Source organism: Canis lupus, chromosome 13 (genome assembly GCF_003254725.2).
Source record: "Canis lupus dingo isolate Sandy chromosome 13, ASM325472v2, whole genome shotgun sequence".
Taxonomy (NCBI): domain Eukaryota; kingdom Metazoa; phylum Chordata; class Mammalia; order Carnivora; family Canidae; genus Canis; species Canis lupus.
In genome coordinates, this window is record NC_064255.1 from 39,686,152 (window position 1) to 39,706,656 (window position 20,505).

The 20,505-nt window shown below is 47.3% G+C and overlaps 2 long non-coding RNA genes and 1 pseudogene across 2 annotated transcripts; all 3 read left to right on the plus strand.

Annotated features, from left to right (window-relative positions):
* Nucleotides 1–2,290: 2,290 nt before the first annotated feature.
* LOC112662231 (uncharacterized) lies at nt 2,291–4,410 on the plus strand. The gene is made up of 2 exons (XR_003138276.3): nt 2,291–3,857; nt 4,154–4,410. It is a non-coding gene; the product is annotated as an uncharacterized LOC112662231 (long non-coding RNA).
* Nucleotides 4,411–10,049: 5,639 nt separating this feature from the next.
* LOC112662573 (U6 spliceosomal RNA) lies at nt 10,050–10,149 on the plus strand (annotated as a pseudogene).
* A 3,301-nt stretch (nt 10,150–13,450) lies between these two features.
* Nucleotides 13,451–20,111, plus strand: LOC125752395 (uncharacterized). The gene is made up of 3 exons (XR_007401827.1): nt 13,451–15,626; nt 16,216–16,321; nt 20,009–20,111. It is a non-coding gene; the product is annotated as an uncharacterized LOC125752395 (long non-coding RNA).
* The last annotated feature ends 394 nt before the right edge of the window (nt 20,112–20,505 follow it).

Here is a 20,505-nt window from a genome sequence, read left to right on the forward strand (position 1 = left end):
CTAGACGAAGCAAAGTGCTGATGGGCTGTTTGATTAGGGATTATCAGGATGGGAGCTAAATGGGGGGGCTGGGGATGAAAGTTACAAATTAAAAATAGGGGAGACAAGAGAGAAATCTCCCCCCCCCCCACCCACACACACAAAATCAAATAACCATCCTTTTGGGACTGATGAAGATGGCCCTCTCCATTCCCCTTTCTCCCCACGATCATTTGATTCAAAATATGGAGCGTAATCATGACACATAAATCTGCAGAATTAGTTTTTTTCTGACTTAAAAACCCCATTTGTAGAACTACCGCAGGAAATTATCGTCACAAAGTTGCCGTATGCTTTGATTAGTTATAAAAGTTACTTAATAGATAATCAAAAGAGACCTATTTTCTAGTTTTCTTGATCAGCGTAGTCTCTGTGGTGCTGTATTCATCAGATCTCAGTGACATACAAGTATGAGAAGCTTGAGTCAAACTGGCTTAAAAGGAGGACAGAGTGGGATTAATCCGTTCACCTAATTGAAAAGTCTAGGGGCAATTAGTAAGGATAGATTTACGGACCTAGAAGATAACCAGTCTCGCCCATTGCTAATAAACATGTGATGTGAATGTAAATCTAAATCTCCTAGTTCTCTGTACGTTACCTTCGGATCGTGATGGTTTGAAATCACTCAGTGGCAGCCTGAAGATAATTGTTCTTGTTGTGTAATTATTATTATTATTATTATTTTTTTTATCACCGCTAAAGGGTTGTTTGCTTCTGAATGCCGGGAGAGACATTTTTAAACTTGAAAAATTTAAAATTTGCTCATGAGGTTTATTTTATCTTTGGATGTTAAGAAGAATGGAAAACGGACCCAAAGTTAACCGAATAGCCCCTCCAAATAAAACATGCATGACATCCCCAGATAGTACTTGACCTTCACTATGTGCCTGAGGATGGCCAGCTCCGATGGAGTTGCGTTTGGGTTGCACAATTCTCGGCAGGCCTTTATCTGGCGTGTTGGACTATTGTGAGTAAGTGCGTGTTTTTTCCGTCCCAGCTCCCAGACTCCTGAATGTCCCATAAAAGTGATGTGGGAATGTCCCTACACGCTAAAATGAGGCCCAGCTTCCGTGCTCTGGATTTAAAAGTTGGGTAAATACGAGGTAATGGGTAGACCTTGCCATTTGATGGCAGACAAACACCTTTGTCAGGTAAAGATATCGCTCTTATTTTAGAACCATGGAACTTGAGAGAGCCAAATCCTCCAGACCCCACGTGGCAGATATTTTGGTCAGGCCTGATAAAAACTCCCCGGTTGGTAGGTGACAGTGGGACGATGTGGAGAGAGCACAGTCTGGATTTTAATTCCCATTCTGACACCATCTTGGTGGCTTTTCTGGAAGGATGGCGATGCTGGTCACCAGGGCCGAAGGTGCAGGAGGGAGAACGGGAGGGAGTTGGGAGTCCCACACCCACAGCAGAGCTGCCCAGACTTCCTTCTCGTTGCTACTTGAGGTTGGGGTTGTGTTCCCTGGATTGTCACAGCACCAAGAGAGATTGTGGGTCCCTTTAGAGGCGGTGGGAACAAGACTCCCTCCCTCTCGTATTGCGCTCAGCCAGGTGGTAACCAGAGGAGAGCTGCGTGGGCCCCAGGGTGTCACGACTCCCTCAGTAGTTACCTGCCCACAGACAATTACCCCGGGCAGACGCCCATTCCTGGGTGGCTGTGGTGGGTTTCAGTATCGGCTCATTTAGAGGCCTCCGACCACAGGCTGTGACATCCTGGGTGAGGTTTTCTGAGTAGAAACCGGGCAGTATGTTCTAATAAGCAAGCCTTTAATAGGGCTGAAACCGGTTCATTGTTTTGCATCTTCCTGGTAACGAGGACAGGGATTTAGAATCTGAATTCCCTTTCCACCAGCAAGCACAACGATGCTTAGGAAATCTGTGTGGGCACATACGTGTATGTTAAGAAGAAACGTAGCTCGTTTTCATTCACCATCAGGCATCCAGGTCCCCAGTGAAAACAGATTGTGAGAGATAATTCCAAATCCACCATCGGGACCATCCTAGGCCTGAGGTCTAGCAAAAATATCCTTTTAGGTTTGTTGTCAGCCTCAGAAATCCCTCAAATGTGACCCATATGATTCTGATGAGAAGGGTCTGCGGACTCCTGCAGGAGAGGCACCTTCACCGCTGCAATGTGGTTTTCCACATTTGTTAATTTTGAATTCATTTTTTAAAGATTTTATTTATCTGAGAGAGCTTGAGGGGTGGGGGGGGAGAAGGAAAGGGGGAAGCTGAGTGGGGAGTCCGACTTGGGGCTCCATCCCAGGACCCCAGCATCACAACCTGAGCCGAAGGCAGGTGCTTAACCGACTGAGCACTCCGGTTTTCCAGGGTTTCTCATCCTGCTGTGTAGTCACTTGCTCTGGCCGAGCACACCCTACAGCCTTCCGTGGAGCCGACAGCAACTATAATGCCGTGGGAGGCCAAGCTGGGCGGACGGAGCGAAGACAGAGACGTTGCATCTTCACCAGGACACAGCGAGTATGATTGCTCAGAGGGGAGAGTAACCATATAATGCAAAGACCAGGAATGTCGCTTCTCACTGAAAAGATTGCACAAATCTCTCAGATTTCTCCTCTCCAGACGGTTGGGCATGATGGTGATCGTGTTGTAATCTGCGTGTGGGTCGTTGTTGTTCTTTTTCCTATTCTTGTCTCATCCTATGGCATTTCTAACGGGTGCTCAGAAAAATACGGTTGGGACGGCATGGGCACTCAGAAGCCAGGAGTCTGAGCACCCACTACCACGTGTCAGCTGTGTGACGCTGAGCAAGTCGTTTGACCGTCCCTGCAGATTGAGGGTGATGCTTTCCAACATCCCATGTGGTGGTTGTACCCGATGAGGGGATGTACGAGAAAGTGCTTTGTAAAACGGAAAGCCCTGGATGGATGCCACTTGCTACCACGGGTCACTTCACCAGGGAAGTGAGGCTATGCACTTAACTCCCATTGGTTTTCTCCGCCCCTCCTTTGGGTTTGCTAACTTCGAGAAGCCCCAGCAAGGTGTGCCCAAGCGTAGACATACATCATCACCCACCCTAGAAACGGTAGGAAACCCCCCCCCCCCCGGGCCCTCGAGGACGCATTCGTTGTAACGTTTCTGGGCTTTGTATCAAGTTGAGAACTCACGTCGAGAGGCCTATGCTTGACCAAACTATTTTTTTTCTCACTCTCCCCAGTACCTAAAAAGGATCATATAGTCCTAATTAGGCCTAGAGAGGCCCACAAAACAAATGTGTTTCCAAGAGCTTTGGATTTATGAACTAAAGACTGTAGGCTACTGTGTATTTTAATATATTCAGAGAGACAATTAAGATGACTTTACTTACGGTTCTGGAAAACAGTCTGGGCAGCGTTCAGCTGAGCGTATAGCCGTTCTCTGTCAAAAACCAAACTGGAATGACATTTTTTGGAATCAGCTCGCTCTGTTAAAAGCTACCAACCATCTGAAAACACTCCATGAATTGGGATGAAGTCGTGTAAAGTTTTGTGATCCTCAGGAGAGGAACAAAAATCTGGAGGAAAGTTCAGCTGCCAAAGTGCAGGAGCAGACACCTCACAAAGGAGGGTGTGAAATGGCCTGTGATGCGTGAAAGCGCTTGCCCTCACCGAACAAAGAGATGTCCGTTGAGACAACAGCAGAATGCCTTTACCGGAGATGGACACGAGTCATCTTAATGGTCCCGTGTCCTATCCTGTGCGTGGGAGCGTCACGGCGCAAGACCTCTTTGGATGGCAATCCGGCAAGAGCTGAAATGTATAGATTGGGAAACACCATGAATGAAGGCGTTCACCGCAGTCTTGGTAGTGGTAAGGACATTGGATACACCTAAATTGGGAAAAGCCAAGTGTTCTTTGGTGCTGGGGCCTGGCTGGATCCATAGGGTGGAGCTGGGTGCCGTGGGCTGCACACGCAGTCCAGTCCATCTCCGCGTTGAAAGCCCAGCCCCAGGGATGTTAGGAGGGGGCTCTGGGGAGGTGATTCCGTCAGGACCAGGATGGAAGGGTCCCTGTGGTGGGATTAGCGCCCTCATTAAGGGGGGGAGAGTCAGTGCTCTCTCTCTGCACCCCGCGAGGGGCCAAGGCCAAGACGTGACTCTGTACAGCAGGGGGAAGGCCTTTCCCACATCTCAGCCGTTGGTACCCCGATCTTGGAATCCCAGCCTCCAGAGCCGTGCGAAACACACGATTGTGGTTTGAGCCCGTCCGTGATGCTGTGCACGGCAGCCCAGGCCCGGCGCAGACCCCAACCCGACGTGAAATGTCATGCCATCCATAAATTTCATTATTTTGAAACGTACTTGATAATATGAGGACTATTGTTCTAGAACATTCACTATAATAAAGACAGATTGACAACCTCCATGCTGTGCATCGTGCTGCCTGGGAACTCTACGTAGAAAAGGAAGCGGGAAAGAAAATATAATAAAACGTGAGAGTTACACCATTAGGTGAGGCTATGCGTGGCTTCTGTTTTCTTTATGTATTTTTATATTTTCCAAATTCTGTATAATTAGCATGGATACATTGTTATGTTAATAATCAATAAAAGCGCCGTACTAAGTAGAGCAAATACTCGGCGTCCTCTCAAAACTGTCAGCGGAGACCGACCTGCAGGTGGAGGCCCCACCTGCGCGGCAAGGACGCTCGGTCGGCCAGATCTCCGCCTGTTTCTCCGAGAGGGATTCCAGCTGGAGCAGGACGTGTCGTCGGAGTGAACACAGGCCTTTCAGTTCTGTCAGCATCAAAACCCTATTGAGTAAGTACAACAAGAATTAAAAAGGAAGAGGGTGGAAAAAAAAAAAAACCCTTATGATTTTCCTATGCTTTTTCCGTTTTTTTTCCCTTTTCCCTTCGCTGTAAATTCTGTTAAGTTTTACCTGTACATTCTGCCCAATTGATATTCTGAAAACGACGATAAAGAGAGTCAGGCATTTGGGACTTTCTTGACAATGTTAATTAAAATGGCCCAGGGAAGACATAACTGAGACATCTTTTTATCTAAGATGGAGATGAAAACCCCGCGTGTTTCTAGGGTTTAACGACACCCGTGTGATCCCATTGTTCCTAGTTCTGCTGACAGAAAGGGCTTTCTCTTTGAAACCAAGTAGAAAGCCACTCAAATCCTATCCAGTTCCCCCTCAAAGTAGGCTAGAAATCACAATGCAGCATCAAAAAGAAAAGAGCTGGTTGGCAGCGGTGCTGGATGTTTCCTGACTGTGTCTCTACGTGCATTTTGCATCCGTCACCCTGTCCTCTGTCCAGGACTGGCCGTTGGGGCCTGCGTGGACGGCCCATGCCTCGGGGATCCCGGTTGGGTTTGGCCGACGGAAGGCCCCGCAGCAGAAGGGGAAAGACCTTCGGGTACTTCCTCCCTGGCCTGTCGGTGGCTGGAGGGCGCAGGGCCCCAGCGCTCTCTGGGTCCGGGCTCGTCCGACGCTCTCTCCTTCAGAGGCGGTCGGAGCGACCTCCTGTTGCCCCTAGCCCACGGGTGTCCTGCCATTCCCTGCTGGCGGGGCCTTGGTAAGTAGGGCCTTCGCCAAACTCTCTTTTATCTCTGTTTTTGAATTTGCCCTCTCTTTCCCGCCAGGATGCTGAGCCTTCCACTAGCTCCTGAGACGGCGCAGCCTCATTCTGTCACGGCTCTCCGCGAGAATATTCTGATAGCCCATTTGACAAGCCCACTTTTCATAATTATATGGTAGGGGGAAGAGTCTGTGGACATCTCACAGTGTGACAACGGTCGGTCTCAAGTGCTCGTCTGGACAATGATGGATCTTAGCAACTGGGTTTCACAACACCCTGCTGGGTCGAAACAGAGGTACGCCGCAGTCCTTGATGAGCACTGACGAAGAACTGAGTTCTGTGCATTAAACACATAATAAGAGTAGATGTGTTATTTTAAAAAGTGTGCCATTTTTACTCACAGACATTCCAGCATGCTTTCTCCAGGCACAGGGAAAGGAAACAGAAAGTTCCAGCAAGTGTACCTGCAATTGCCGGATCCATCATCTACGACACGGCTAGTCCAGAGGAATGGCCCTGGGAATGTGCTCCATATCCTACATGTAAGGGTGGGAAAAGGATGGGAAACTATTGTTGGCTCACATAGCAATTTATTTATTTATTTATTTTAAAGTTTATTTATTTATTTATTTTAAAGATTTATTTATTTATTTATTTATTTATTTATTTATTTATTTATTTATTTATGAGAGACACAGAGAGAGAGAGAGAGAGAGAGGCAGAGAGACAGGCAGAGGGAGAAGTAGGCTCCATGCAGGGAGCCTGACGCGGGACTCGATCCCGGGACTCCAGGACCGCGCCCTGGGCCAAAGGCAGGTGCCAAACTGCTGAGCCCCCCAGGGATCCCCTACATAGCGATTTATTAAGGAATTCCCTGGACTCAGGAGCTCTACTGTTCGTCATCCAAGGTTTTCATTGGCCTGTGCAGTATAGGGTCACTAGTATTCTAATTAATATTCACCAATAGGTGCTTTAGAGGCACTATCTTATTTAGTCCTCATACCTATTCACATCTCACCGATTAAGAGTTCGTCGGTGGGCTGAAAGGGAGACGGGCTTTGAAGCACGTGGCCCACCTTGACCAGGGAGCTCTGGGTTGTGTCCCTTGGTGCAGATGTGATCTGGGTGGAACTCAGCTCTGCCTCCTGCTGAGGCTGTGACTCATGGATCGCAAATGGTGGGTAGAACAACAACAACAACAAAATTTCAAATCCCTTTGGTCAGTTTAATTCAATTACGTTGCTAGATGTGGTGGATGCTGAGATGAATGAAATATGGTTCCGGCCTCCGGGGATCTGAAGCCTACTTGGTAGACAGAGATATAAACAAATAATGAGAGAGCTGTCATAAAATGTGATTCAGATGATAAAAGAAGTATGCTTAAAATTTAATAGGAAAACAGACGAGGGAGCAATTATATCTCTGGGATGTAGAGGAGTGTTGGGAAAAATTATGCACCAGAGGTGATGGTTAAGCTTGACCTTGAAGGGTGTGTAGGAGTTCAATAGTGGAACTGGTGGAGGAAGCGGCGAAAGGGCCCAGCAGGGGTCTTCATTCTCAATCCTGACAAAGGCTCGGAGTCTCCAGTTGCCTTCGGCCTCCAGTTGCGTTTCCAACATTGGACTTCATGTGACTTGTCCAGATTTCTCACTCAGTCCTGTTTGGGTCTAAGTACCATTGGAAGAGAAGCTTTGGGAGGAAGGAGAGCTGGCTGGTCTGGAATAAAATCTAACCATTGATCTTGATCTCAGCAGGACCATGTACTAACCTGAGAAAACCATCCAGAGACCCCGAGTCTGAAAGCTGACAGCAGCGTACCGTGTGAGATGTGTGCACGGTTCGCAGGGCCCGCCTTTCGCTTGGTTTTACAGATTAATCTTGGAGACAACTATCTCTCAGAGACCCCTGTGGCCGCATGGAGTTTGGATCATGAAAGTATGAGGGAAATAGGAAGAAAGGAGAATTTATAGAAGGGATTTAGTAACTCAATACTATTACTCATTAAGGATGCTGTATTATATCAGACCCAGACGAGGGAAGAGGATTTAGAAGATTGTCCAAGATGTCATGGAAATTGATAGAGTTTACTTGACTGAGGAAAGCAGACGAGTTAAATCCAGTTTTAGATTTTTAAATATGTGAGAGCCTTGCTACTCTTATCTTTGCCCCCAGACAGATGTGAATTCTTTCTTGCTAAGACCCAAAGACCCTCTTCACCACTGTCTTATGTCATCTTGTCTTAGAACTACCGTTGTTTCTTATTCTGCCGACGTGGCCGACGGACACACCCTCAAGTCATGCCAGTGAGACGGGTGGCCTGGGCAAAGGGAAATGAGAAGAGTGGGAAGAGTATGTTACTCTTTATTTAGAACCCAAAATCGGTGCCTGGATGTAACAACGAAAAAAGTAAAAGGATGTAACAACGAAAAAAGAGGTGACACTTAGACATAAATGTGCAGATTTTATAAGGGGAAAAAAAAACCTTTAAGACACTCTTGGAAGACATAAAAGTAAACTTGAACAAATGGAAAGAAATCCCTGTTCTTGGATGGGTAGGAAGACTCGGTATCCTGTGTTCAGAGAAAATATGGCTAACTTCCCCTATAATGTAGGCATGAGAAGATCCTTTCTAAATGCAGCTCAGAATTCAGAGAAAGACAAGAGAAAAGACGAATAATTCAAGCTGCCTGGAAATGAAATATATTTGCATGGTAAAAATTTTAAGAAAGTCATGACAAGGTCCTGAGATAATTGGGGGAATACGTTTGGAGCATATATGACAGTTAAAGGGCCGATCCCCCTAACATACGCAAAGTAACCAGATGTGGGAGGTGAGAATGCTCGTCCAGCTTTCTCCTGGCTTATCGGCCAGTCTTCACCCTGGGTTTTCCATAGAGGCCTCAGCAATTAGCTGGCTGTGGGGTTGATCTGATTTAACATTTCATGGTCACTTTGTTGTTATTTTTCACTAACTTGTACTTTCACTCCCTGGGACCCGCTTGATTTATGTGTTTTCTCAGATCACATTCTGAGCTGTGCTCTGCACCTGGTGTTTTTCCTGGGCCAGCGGTGATGACTGGTTTGCCGGGCTCTCGTTTCGCGGGTTCCTGGTGAGATCCGCCCCTGTGTGGGTGGTAGGAGGCCCGGGGAGGGGCGTTGGATTGAGGGGATCCTTCAGGAGAGATGAATACACTCCAAAATATGCTTAGTTTACAGTCTTGGGGCTTTCCAGGTGTTATTAGACCCAGAGGGCCCTTTCTGGTGTCTCAACAGGAACGGATATGTTTTCAGAGGAGAGGGGTAAAATAAATAAGTCTGAGGTTATAGATATCTAAATCAAACCTCCATTTCCATTGTTGTTATTCGAGTAATCATAGTTGAATGCACACAGACTAAATTTCATTGTCGTCGAAGTAATTAAAGTGTCACGGATGGACAGCAGGAAGATAATGGTGTTCTGGAAAGAGAATGTTCTGGAAAATTAAAGGAATGGTGCCCTCACTGCCCCATCCCCACCCCCTCGTGATGCTGGGGAGCAACTTTAGCCAGAGATTCGTGTTCGCATCAGGACAGAGGAATGCATTTTCTGGAAGTGTGGTCTTACAGATCTCTGGTCTTGATTCTGAGCTAGAGCCACAGCTGACCTGCTACTACCACCACCACAACGCTTTGCACGAGTAGAGGGATTTCTGTTGTTTTGTCTTCAGAGAGGGAGCGAGGGTGGAGGGTGGGGCGTGCAGAAGGGCAGAAGGAGAGAGAAAATCTTGGGCGGCTCCACACCCAGCAGGGAGCCCGAGGCGGGGCTCGATCTCTCAACCCTGAGATCCTGACCTGAGCTGAAATCAAGACTTGGATGCTTAACCGACTGAGCCAGCCAAGGGCTCCGAGGGCTTTCCGGTTTGGGACTGATCTCATCTGGTCTTTATGTGGCTCCATGAAGCAGGCAGGGGCAGGTATCGCTGTCCCCATTCTGCAGGTGGGATCATCGAGGCTGAGAAAGGCTGAGATGCGAAAAGACAACCCAGCGGATGACTCTGGATTAAGAACCAGGACACCCGAGATGGGCTCATCTTACCGCTCACCACCTGCGATGTGCTGAGCTCAGCTCCTGTGGTTTCTACGCCCCCACCCCAACCCCAGCTTCAACTAAATGAGAGGTTTGTGCAAGATGGTCCTTGAGGGCCCTCCCAGGGTTACTGGGGCAGGATCTGATCACTTGCTGGGCTTCACCAGGAGCTGGTTAGCGGAGGTGAAACAGTACGCGACGTCCCTGAGCTGCCAAGGCCTCCCCCTACCCCTCACAGAGCAGGACCAAGAGCTCACCGGGGATGGGGGAAGCCTTTTCCTTTTGTGGACCACAGATGGAAGGCATACGTTCTCCTGTGTGATTCCAGGAAATTTTTAAAGTTTACTATTTTCTTGTAATGTTTTCCAATGCCTCCTGTGTACATTTTATTAATATTTTCCAGCTTTACTGTGCTCACTTCGGCAGCACATACACTAAAATTGGAACGAGAAAGAGAAGGTTAGTGTGGCCCCCACGCAAGGTCGGCACGCAAACATTTTCTAGCTTTATTGAAGTATGATTTGCGTGCCATAAAAATCCAACTGTTGTAAATACGTAGTTCAAATGCTTTTTAGTAAATTTATGGACTTGTGCAACTGTCACCATAATCTAAGTTGGGAACCTCTGCTTTATCTTAAATCATTCCTTTGTGCTCCCTTACATCAGCCTCCACTCCCTTCTCCAGCTCCGGGCAACCCCTGATATGCCTTCCGTATCTATAAATTTGCCTTTTTCTGGACAGTTTACAAAAACAGAATCATGCACTATGTAGCCTTTTCCATCTGGCTTGTTTAATTTAGCATACTGTTCTTAAGGCTCATCTACGTTGTAGTCCACGTCCGTAGTCCATTCCCTTTTTTATGACTGAATAATATTCCACGCTTTGGGTATAGTATAGACCATATTTTGTTTACCTGGCCATCAGTTGGATAGTTGGGTTGCTTCCACATTTTAATGATGGTGAGTAATGCCGTTATGGACACTTACGACTGAATCTCTGTGTAGACATGGGTTTTTTATTTCTTTTGGGTACGTTCCTAGGGATAAAAATGCAGGTTGGTTTTCTTACGTTTTTATGCAGTACGTGACCCTCTACTTTTAATCCTTATACTTGAGTGAAAGATTCACAGGAAATGTGTGGCGGAGCCAATGTGTAGCCTGTCGTAATGGGCTTTCGCGATGCCCGGTAGCTCTTACAGGAGTGTAATCTGTCTCTGGAAGTAACGCAACCACACAGAGTAGCCGTGGTTACGGTTTGTGTCCAACCTTCGAATTCGTAGGTGGAGGCCGTCACCCCCAGCGCTCAGAATGTGACTGTGTTTGGAGACAGGGCCTGTGGCCCAGTGAGGTCTTCAGGGTGCGGCCTGCACCCACCACGGCTGCGGTCCTCCGAAGGGGGGAAGGGCCCCGGGAGCCTGCGCACAGAGGCCGCAGAGGACATAGCAAGATGGGCCATCCGGGCGGCAGAGTCCGGCTCGGGGGAGGCCAAACCTGCCTCAGCTCGGGCTCCGACTTGAGCCTCCAGAACTGTGAGGAAATAGAGGTTTGTTGTTTAAGTCGCCCGGTCCGTGGGATTTAGTCTTGGCAGCAACAGGCCCACACACGGTCCCGGACTTCAAGGAATTTGCTCCTGCGCCTTCGGGAGGCTGTCTGCGGGCCGAGCCTTCACCCAGAGCAGCCTCCAGTAGAGCTGGGCTCCGTTGTCCTTGGTGCCCTCCAGCGCGGCTGCCTTCTGTGCTGTAAAATCGCGGGGGGGCCTCCTTGCCGTCCTCCAGGTCATGGTCACATCACTGCGCTCCCCGAGCGACCCCGAGCAGCCTCCTCCCTGGATGCCTCCTCCTGTTTGGAGGCCGTTGGCCTGGGAGTGACCAGCTGCCTCCACTTGGCCCCACCGCCCCGTCTGCCCGCTGCCAGGCCACCCTGTCCCTCATGCCACCCCATCCCTCACTCCACCGTGAGAGCCCCTGGCGGCCGGGGGGTGGGCTTTGCATTTGCTGCCCTCTGACCTTGCCTCTGGCTCAAGGCCTGACACAGAATTGCACCAATTCCTTAAACCTGACAACTCCAACTACCAAAATGTTCGTCAAGTTCCAGAAATGTGTCGAGATGTGAAATACTGGTCAGTGCAGTAGGAGTAGAACAAGAATGGCTACAAACGTGGGAAGAGCAGACCCAGCATGTGGGCAAGTCACTGCGAGGGCCTGGGGCCAATGACTCACCAGCCCCAAACCTCGGTTGCCTTACCCCTGAGTGAAAGGGTTGACCTAGCGAGGGTCTGGGGACGGCGAACCCTTTGCAGCCACCCAGCTCTTGGTGAGTTCTGCAGGACGTGCCTCCCTGGGTAGTGGCTGCTTGAAGACACTCAAGATCCAAATTACATCGCGCTTTGATTAAAACGAACTTAGAGTGAATTTTGAGTGTCTGGCTTCCAAGTATATGGAATTTAGAAGTGTTAGTTATTAGTCTCTGGGGGCCCAAACCTTTGAGAGGGAAAGAAGGTAGAGGAACCTACATCACCCACCTTTTGATAATGGACAATTTAAAAGAAATGTGTACATGCACGCACTCACACTCGCACACATGCACACGACTAGCTTGGATCTTTAGAGCTTCGTGTTCAAATCAGACCCCACTGGGAGAATAGTTTGTGTGGGAATTCTACCGTAAAGCAGAATAAAACACAAAAATTCCCCAAATGATAAGAAAAGAAGGGCTTATGTGGTAAACAGCCCCAGAAAGGCAAGTACTTCTGTGCAAGTGGCCTCTGACTTTCTTGGCCCAAGTTTTCCCTTTTCCCTTGGGTTCCGTTAACCTCTTCCTTCACTCTCCCTACCCCACGGTCTCCAAGGATTTGGAGATCTTGATTTCTTTACGCTGAGCACAGACAACAAGTCTTTTCTTTCATTCACTCAGCAAATTTTTGAGAAAAACAAAAAAAAAACAAGGCACAGAGAAGGGAGGGTGGAGGAAGGAAATGCTCACACGGGTGAGCATTCAGGATAGGGTCTCTGATCCCAAGGCAATTAAATCCCTACCCCAGGCTGGCAGCCCCACCGCCAAGCCCATACACCCATGATCCTTTTCTCCCTACTCTTGTCTCCTGCTGGTCTATACCATCTCCTGCTTAAGAATGAATCTACCTCATTAGCCTGAACCATCAGTGGCAAAGGAAGACCAGTTATGTGGCCTTTTGAAAGTTCCCTAATCCTCAGGAACATCCCACCAAATTGCTTTTATTTTTCTTTTGCTTCTATCATCTGCTGAGCCCTGATCATTGATGCCACTACAGCCCAGTCTCAGTTCTTTCTCAGCTCCACATCTCGGGTACACGTTCTGGTTGGCAAATGTTGGGAAAAGCAGATTTCCAGCCATAGTAGTCATGGCAAGATGTTATTTCCTTTCTCCCTTGCCCTATCTCTGATGGGAAGGGTCTCGGTACCATAAAGAGTATGGGACTTTGTTGGCATAATGATGTACTGAGGTTAAAGTAAATAGATGGCCAATATTAGGAGGGAAAAAAATGGACTTGCTTAGAAGAAAATGCTAGTGGTTTCCCCAGCTTTCCACGTGTCTCAGGATCCGGCTCAGGCCTTCTAAGTCAGAATCTCTGAGGATACAAAAATCTGCATTTTAATAAGCCCTCCAGATGATTCCGACACATGCTTTGGGCCTTGGGGTTACACAATATCATCCATTCTCCATTCTTGTCTTTTTCATAATAAGCCATTCTCCATTCTTCTCTTTTTAAAATATATATTACTAAGGGAAAGAAGTTTTTTTTTTTTTAATTGGAGTTCAATGTGCTCTTCTCTTTTTTTCATAACAATAAAGCCCTCAAGGCAGCAATGTGCCCGACTAAGAGGTAACATTTCGTATCATCCTTGCTGATAGAGCGGGCGCATGAGATGCAAACAGTAGTCATTGGGTGGGGCTTCTGGGAGATGCCATGAAAGGGAGCTGCCTCCCTCAGCAGGAATCCCCTTGTTGCCTTTGCCTCCCCTTCTTTGTACTTTCTGCCAGCAGCCGCCTTGGACCATGAGGTGACCTTGGAGATGGAAATGACTATCATGGAGCAAGGAGACTGAAGGAGCATCGGCCCCTGGTAGCGAGGTGCTCCATATCAGCTTTGGACTGCCCTCCTTCATCTTCTTTAGAAGAGAAAGAAAAATGATCATGCTTAAGCCATGTGGGTTTTCTGTTATCTGCAGCTGAACCCAATCCTAATACATCGTGTTGTTTTGGATTATTTTTGTATCACTCCTCTGAAAAAAGTGGAAAGAGCTAAAAGCCTTCTCCAGCAATGCAGGACAAAGAAGAGGTATCATTTTCCAGGTTGAGGCATGGATCTCAGAGGCATGGACCGAGGATTAGGAGGAGAAAAGATGGAAAGGACAGTAGGGAAATAAAAGCAGGTGGGGCAGGACCAGAGAAGGGGTCATTCTCAGATGCTCACCCAAGGGGGACTCTTTGCAGACTGATAATTGACTTCCTCGATAGAAGGATTATTTCTCACCAGCCTCTGCACTTTATATTTTGTATACTTATAATGAGAAATGCCTCCCAGTAATGGATGATACTTAAAAATATAACTAAGGGGTCGTGCACTTTTATTTTCTTGCGCTCCTCTTATCGGATGCTTCGACGCCAGAGATTGTGACGGGAATATAAAGACGAATGTTGTAAAGTTTTTGCCTTGGAGATACTCAAGATTTAAAAATAATATGCAAGCTCAGTAGGAGGAAAGTCATTGTCTTTTGTAGCTGTTCAGAGACTTCGCCTCAAGAATACTTAATGTGAATTTTATTTTTTATCTTGGGCTAGAGCAGTGCCGCGTCTTGCTTAAGGTTGGCACAAGCCATCTTGCCAAGATTGGCACCATGCTTCCAGGGGTTTGCCTACATAGGTTAGGGGTTGTTTTGTAAGGTGGTCCGAACGTGGCTGGACACCTGATTCAATTTGGGATCCAAGTTCATTTCCTTCGTTTAGAAAACAATTCAGGAATTGTTTCACTGTCCTTCTAAGTGCTCCTTGGGGTGACTTCCTCCGGATTTGGCCTTAGAAACAGCCCACCCAACCCACTTGGCTGGTGCACCCTCTTCAGAGGTCTCCCCGAACAGAGTTCAGAACCAAAGTAGCAAAGAGCTTCTCAGAGCAGTTTGGCTCACCAGGCTTCTCTGGAGATGATGGTCACTCATTCGCTCGTTCATTCAATAAAGGGATATTTCTTGAGTGCCTATTACGCGCCAGGTGTTATCCCTAGAGCCCTGAATTCAATTGGCGAGACCCAGCCCTTCCTTTGTCAGAGTCAGCAGAGAGACCAAAAGAAAACCAAAGACAAACAGTAAACTCAAGGAACTGAAAATAAATGGGACAATTGCAACTTGTGACGTGAGCTAAGGACACAAATAGGATACTGATAGAGAAAACCAGGCTTGGGGGCACGGACCTCTGATGACGGTCAGGAAGGCTTCTCTAGAGAAAACCAGGCTTGGGGGCACGGACCACTGATGACTGTCAGGAAGGCTTCTCGAAGGAGGAAAAATTTGAACTAAAGTCAAAAATTGAGAAGAAGGCCTCCAAGCTGGGAACCAGTGAAGCGGTCTCCAGGTGCAAGGAACAGCGTGCTCAAAGGCAAGGAAAGGGCTGTCAAATCCCAGGAAGTGGAAGAAAGCCAGGGAGGTGGGGCTTCGGGAATGTTTGCTCCCTTGGGCCTTGGGGGCCTGCAAGATTAAACACTGGCCAGTTCAATTGCCTGAGGTCAGGAGTTGGGACCAGTGTCTCTTTCTCTACCCACTTGTACTTCTTCCTGTGCATTTTGTTTCAGATACGCTTACTAAAAATCATGAAAGCATTCGCATATGTACACGGAAGGACATAAAAAATGAAAAGAAAATTAGAGATGAGAGATGGAAGGAAAGAATAATTGGAAGTAGAGGGACATATGGCTTCTCTGTCTCAGAGAAATCGCAAAGCACAGCCCTTTGAAGGTATATTCTCAAGGTTCAAATCTTATTATTTTATTTTCTTAAAGCTCAGTTTGTAAAGTAGGCAATTAGAAGACTCAAATTAAAAAGCCAAAGTAAATCACAATTATGAGCTCTTAGTCTACTTAGATTCCCCTTCCCTTAAAATGCAGAATTGTGTTTCATGTCAACTTCCGTCGGAATCAGAACCAACCAAATTGTTTTCCATGGAATGAAGGCGGGGAGGGGTCTTGTCACAAAATGTCCCCTCAACCAGAGTCCTGGGAGGATCACGTATGGGACACTATGATCATTCATATGGACAGAAGTCTAGAGAGGAGTTTTCAAATGAATTACAACAGTCAAAGAAAAGAGAAGCTGTTGGGAAAGGTTATCTTGTACCCTGAGCAGGCTAAGATGTCAGTCATGTGATTCATCAGATCTGTAAACGTACAGCACAGTCTTCTTTGGAGATTGCAGTGGGGAGACCTCAGATTGCCAGGGTCCATGGAGGGCAGGGGAGGGTTTCACCCAGGTCAGAAGGAGAGGGTGTGGGGGGGCGGGGGTGGGTGGGTAAGGACTGTCTAATCCTCTCTGGCTGCTTCCCAACCAGATGCACGTACAGGGGAGAGAAATCGCAAGCTGTCCTCTTCCTGACCGATCTCCACTGTGGCTGAAGACAGTAGATCGTTGGGCTCAGGAAGGATCAGGGTAGCTAGGTGAGAATCAGGGCTTCCCCAGGTTCTGCCTCTATGTGCCTTTTCACCAGCAATACATTAGAATTTGACTCACCACCAGAGTCCAGTCACCTAACACATTTCGAGAGCACCTTGACTTAATTTCCAAATTGCTCTTAAATCAAACCAAATTCTCAAAAAGCTGCCGACTTAGAATGTGGTCTTCCACTGTTTTAATTAAACCATTCCAATTAAACTTCTCACCACTGCAGGTAGAGCATGCGGTCTGGGGAACCAGATTTAATTTGATTTATTAAAATACTCTGCTTTTGAGGGATGTTTGTATCCGTTTCATTATAAATTACGATTATGAATTATATCTGCTTCATCTCTGTCTGTAGATGGCTCACCCCAAAGTCTGACCAGGAGAGGGCTTTCCTTTTTGTTTTTTTCCTCATAAGCAAAGGCTATGTAGCTTCCTGCTCCCGTTTTCCTCGGGGGAAGCCTGAATGGAAACCAAAGTCAGAAGTGAAGCAGCAGGAGTGACCACAAGGCCAGGGAGGGAGGGGGAGAACCAAAATGACCTACAGGACTATGGGTGGAGGAAGAGAGTGAGATAAACCAGCCAGAGGGACAAGGTTAAATTCAAGGGGAACAGGAGACAACTCTTGCACCACCTTCTGATATCTGTGTTTAGAGTGAGTGTGTAAGACTTTGTGTTCAGCAATGAACTAGACCTTCCCAGCCTTGTAACCTTGCAGCCGGTAGGATGACACTGGGTCATAAGCCAACTCCTAGAGCCCAGAGGGTGAGGTCTATTGTCAGGTCAAGCCACCGTTTCCCTCCATGTGTTGGCCTCCTTCTTGCCAACTTCCTTTGGCCCCTTAGCTCAGCAGCTCCGGTGGGAAGAAACTTTGCTCTCTTATTGAGAGCAAAGTTATCTGTTTTATAATCTCGAAAGCATTCTGATTGCCCTTCCTTGGGTAATCCAGGAACAAGAGCTCCCGAAGTCCACTGACCACGCGACGACGCTGGCATGGCTAGGATGGGAGGTTGTGGGCAATTAAGTGGGCCGTACCACTCAGCACAGCTCTCGGAGGCTGAGGAGTGCTAGCTGTTGGTGGTGCACGAATCCATGGTAAGAATCCAGGGTAAGTTCTAACCAGAAGGAGGACCTGAGAAAATGATACCAGGGAAGCTCATTTTGGTGGAAGTATTTTGGTTTTATTAGAGGGAGAGACTACTGGAGGTCCATATGTGACAGACGAACCTTGCCCCATACTTCTCACTTGATACACAAATTAACTTAAAATGGATCATGGACCTAAATGTAAAACCTAACACTTTTATAACACTGCTAGAAGAAAACATAGAAAAACACCCTTGGGACCTTGCATTGTACAAAGATTTCTTAGCTATGACACCAAAAACAAGATCCATAAAGGAGAAAAATTGGGAGACAAGGGGAGCAGCATGCTTTTCTTTCCTTGGGTTTTGTTTCATTTAGTTATGAATAATTTGACACCGCCCTCACCTTCGAGGGTGATGGAACTCTCTGCTCACATGGTATTTTGATCATCGCTTAACTTGAGGGCCTGGCCCTGGACTGGGCCCATCACGGACATGCAATAAATACTGGTGAAATAAATGAATAAGCGAGATGTAGGATGATCGCACGATAGCCAGGAGGAAATTCTCTAAACAGAGACATGAATCAGAAGTCAGATGAGCGAACTGAACATAGCGATAATGGAATCAATTAGCATAGAGGTGATGGGAACGGCTGCAGGAGGCCACGCATTCCCAAGGGAGGAGTCTAGACACAGAACAGAGAAGGCCCTGGGGTGGTCTAGTATTGGAGGATGGGAGGGCTAAGGGGGGTAGTCTGTGGAGGAGACAGGGAAAGCATGATTGAAGAGGGAGGAGGAGGGTTAGGGCCACAGAGGGTCATGCAAACCAAGGGAGGAAGCATTTCAAAGAGTGAAGGGTCAATAGTATCAGTTGCAGAAGAGAGGTCAAAAAAGGATGAGATTGGTGGAAGGAACCAGAGTTTCTCTCAAAGGAAGTCACTGGTGAACTTAGAGAGCGATACTTTCTACCACGTGTTAAATTTTGGTTACTATCCAACAGAAAACCTATCAAAATGGCTGAGGCAATATGGAAATTCACCAACTATCAGGCAGGTGTCTGCTGATTTAAGACACAAACATAACCGAGAGCAAACTTTGTCCTCTAGTGTCACGGTCAAGAAAACGTCATAGAGAACTCCAGGGACAACCGTCATTGTAAAAATGGGGAAAAATTAGACGCTGTCACCTGCCTCAGACACTCTGTATTTTTTTTCTTGTTTCATTCTTTTCCCATTGGGAACAAAATCTGTATGTTGGCAAATTGAACACCAATAAAAAATAAATTTATTATTAAAAAAATAAATTTTAAAAATGTGGATGTTGGGAAAAAAAAAAAAGAAAGTAGCTACAGAGAACTCGGGCCGAGAAGACATGTGATTGGGAAGCAGAGGCCACCTCGTCGCGGTTGACGGTGGGTTGATCCACAGCAGCAACTCTAACTGGACTCGGGAAGAGTCGTCGAGACGGAAAGTGCGGGTGCAGGTGGCGACCGGAGGGCGCAGTACCTGACGTGTGAGCGCGAGGGAACTTGGGGCGCCCTTTAAGGAGGATGATTTACTTTGGGGACTAACCCAAGGGCGCGTACAGAGTGTAGGGGTTCGTTTATTTCATAAAGAGGAAAAAAGCCAATGCAGTTCGCCGAGCTCTGTGGTGGATCCTGAAGAAGGACCAGGAAGGCTCCGTATTTGCCTGCAAACTGACCCCGAGCTGTCCCAGCGAGTGCTGACCTCAGACACACGGCCAGGAGGCTCCGGGGCAGGGCTCCGTCCACGCGGCGGCCGAGGCCGGTCAGCCTAATAAACACCGTGGGGAAAGGAGTCAGAGCGGTGGCCTAACGTTCACTTAGAACAAAATTATTAGTGACTTAATAGTAACAGAGGGGGAAACGGAACAGTAACTCCTTAAAGAGGATTGACCAGAGTCTCCCAGAAGAGCAATAGAACATGCACATTTGTTTCTTGGCTTCTTATCGCTATAAATGATGGACTATCAAAGCAACAGCACACCCATTAATCAAGACTGTAAACAATTAAAATCTTTCTCCAGATCCGGGAAAGCATCAGAATGATCAAGACCGTGCCAAAAAAAAAAAAAAAAAAAAAAAAAAAGGAACATAAATTTCAGCTAGCTCTTTGGATCTGGGAAGTGTTTGGGCTACGCAGCCAAAAAGTCAGAGAGCAAAGAGTCTAAACTAAGCTGATAACAACTGATCATTAATTAGAGCTGAAGCCAACTATCTCAGGCCAGAGAAATATCTTGGCTACTCAGCTAAGAGCCAGAGAGCCAAAGGTCCAAGTTGGGTTCGTGATAATTAATCACAGGCAAGACCACTGCCCCGAAAAGCCCCTGTTAGGGACGGGGTGCCTCTGAGAAGAAGCAGCCCCAAGAGAAGCCGGCGGGGCGGCTCCTGCTCCGGGCGCCCCCGAGGCTGAGGCCCTGGAATCAGCAATCAGAGCAGATTCCAGCATCTAAAGACAAACTGAGCAGCTGATAACTCATCCTATGGCAAGGATTTTCTTTTTTTCTTTTTTTAAATTAATTAATTAATTTATTTTTATTTTTAATTCATTTATTTTTTTTTATTTTCTTTTTTTTAAAGGGAGATTCAAGTCTTTCAACTTCATTGAAATAGGAAGAAAGCACACGAAGGAGAGCAAGTGGAAAATAATGGAGATTATTTATCTAAAAGGTGTCCAAGGGGAAATTAAATGTTGATTAACACCAAAAGTCAGTCACCAAATGGAAATGTGTAAAAAATGGAAGCATGTGAGGGGCGGGGGGCGGTGGTCACGGCGTAAGGATGGCTCAGGGGGGTCGAGGATTGGATGTCACGCAGAAGTCGATGCACACGGATGCTTACCTTCTTTTCTGCATCTGCAAGGAAGCGTTTTTCCTATTTAATCAGAGAAGGCCCGAGCACCTTTTGGCACACACATCCGCTTTCCTTCTACAGTCGTATCTCAGGGTTTCTCAGCTGCCTGTGCACCCCCCCCACCCACCGCTGCCACGGAGGACCCCAGTCCTTGCCCTTGGGGTCTGCATACAGCAAGCCGGGGACCGCCTGAAGGCCCCGGATGCACACACAGCTCAGCAGCA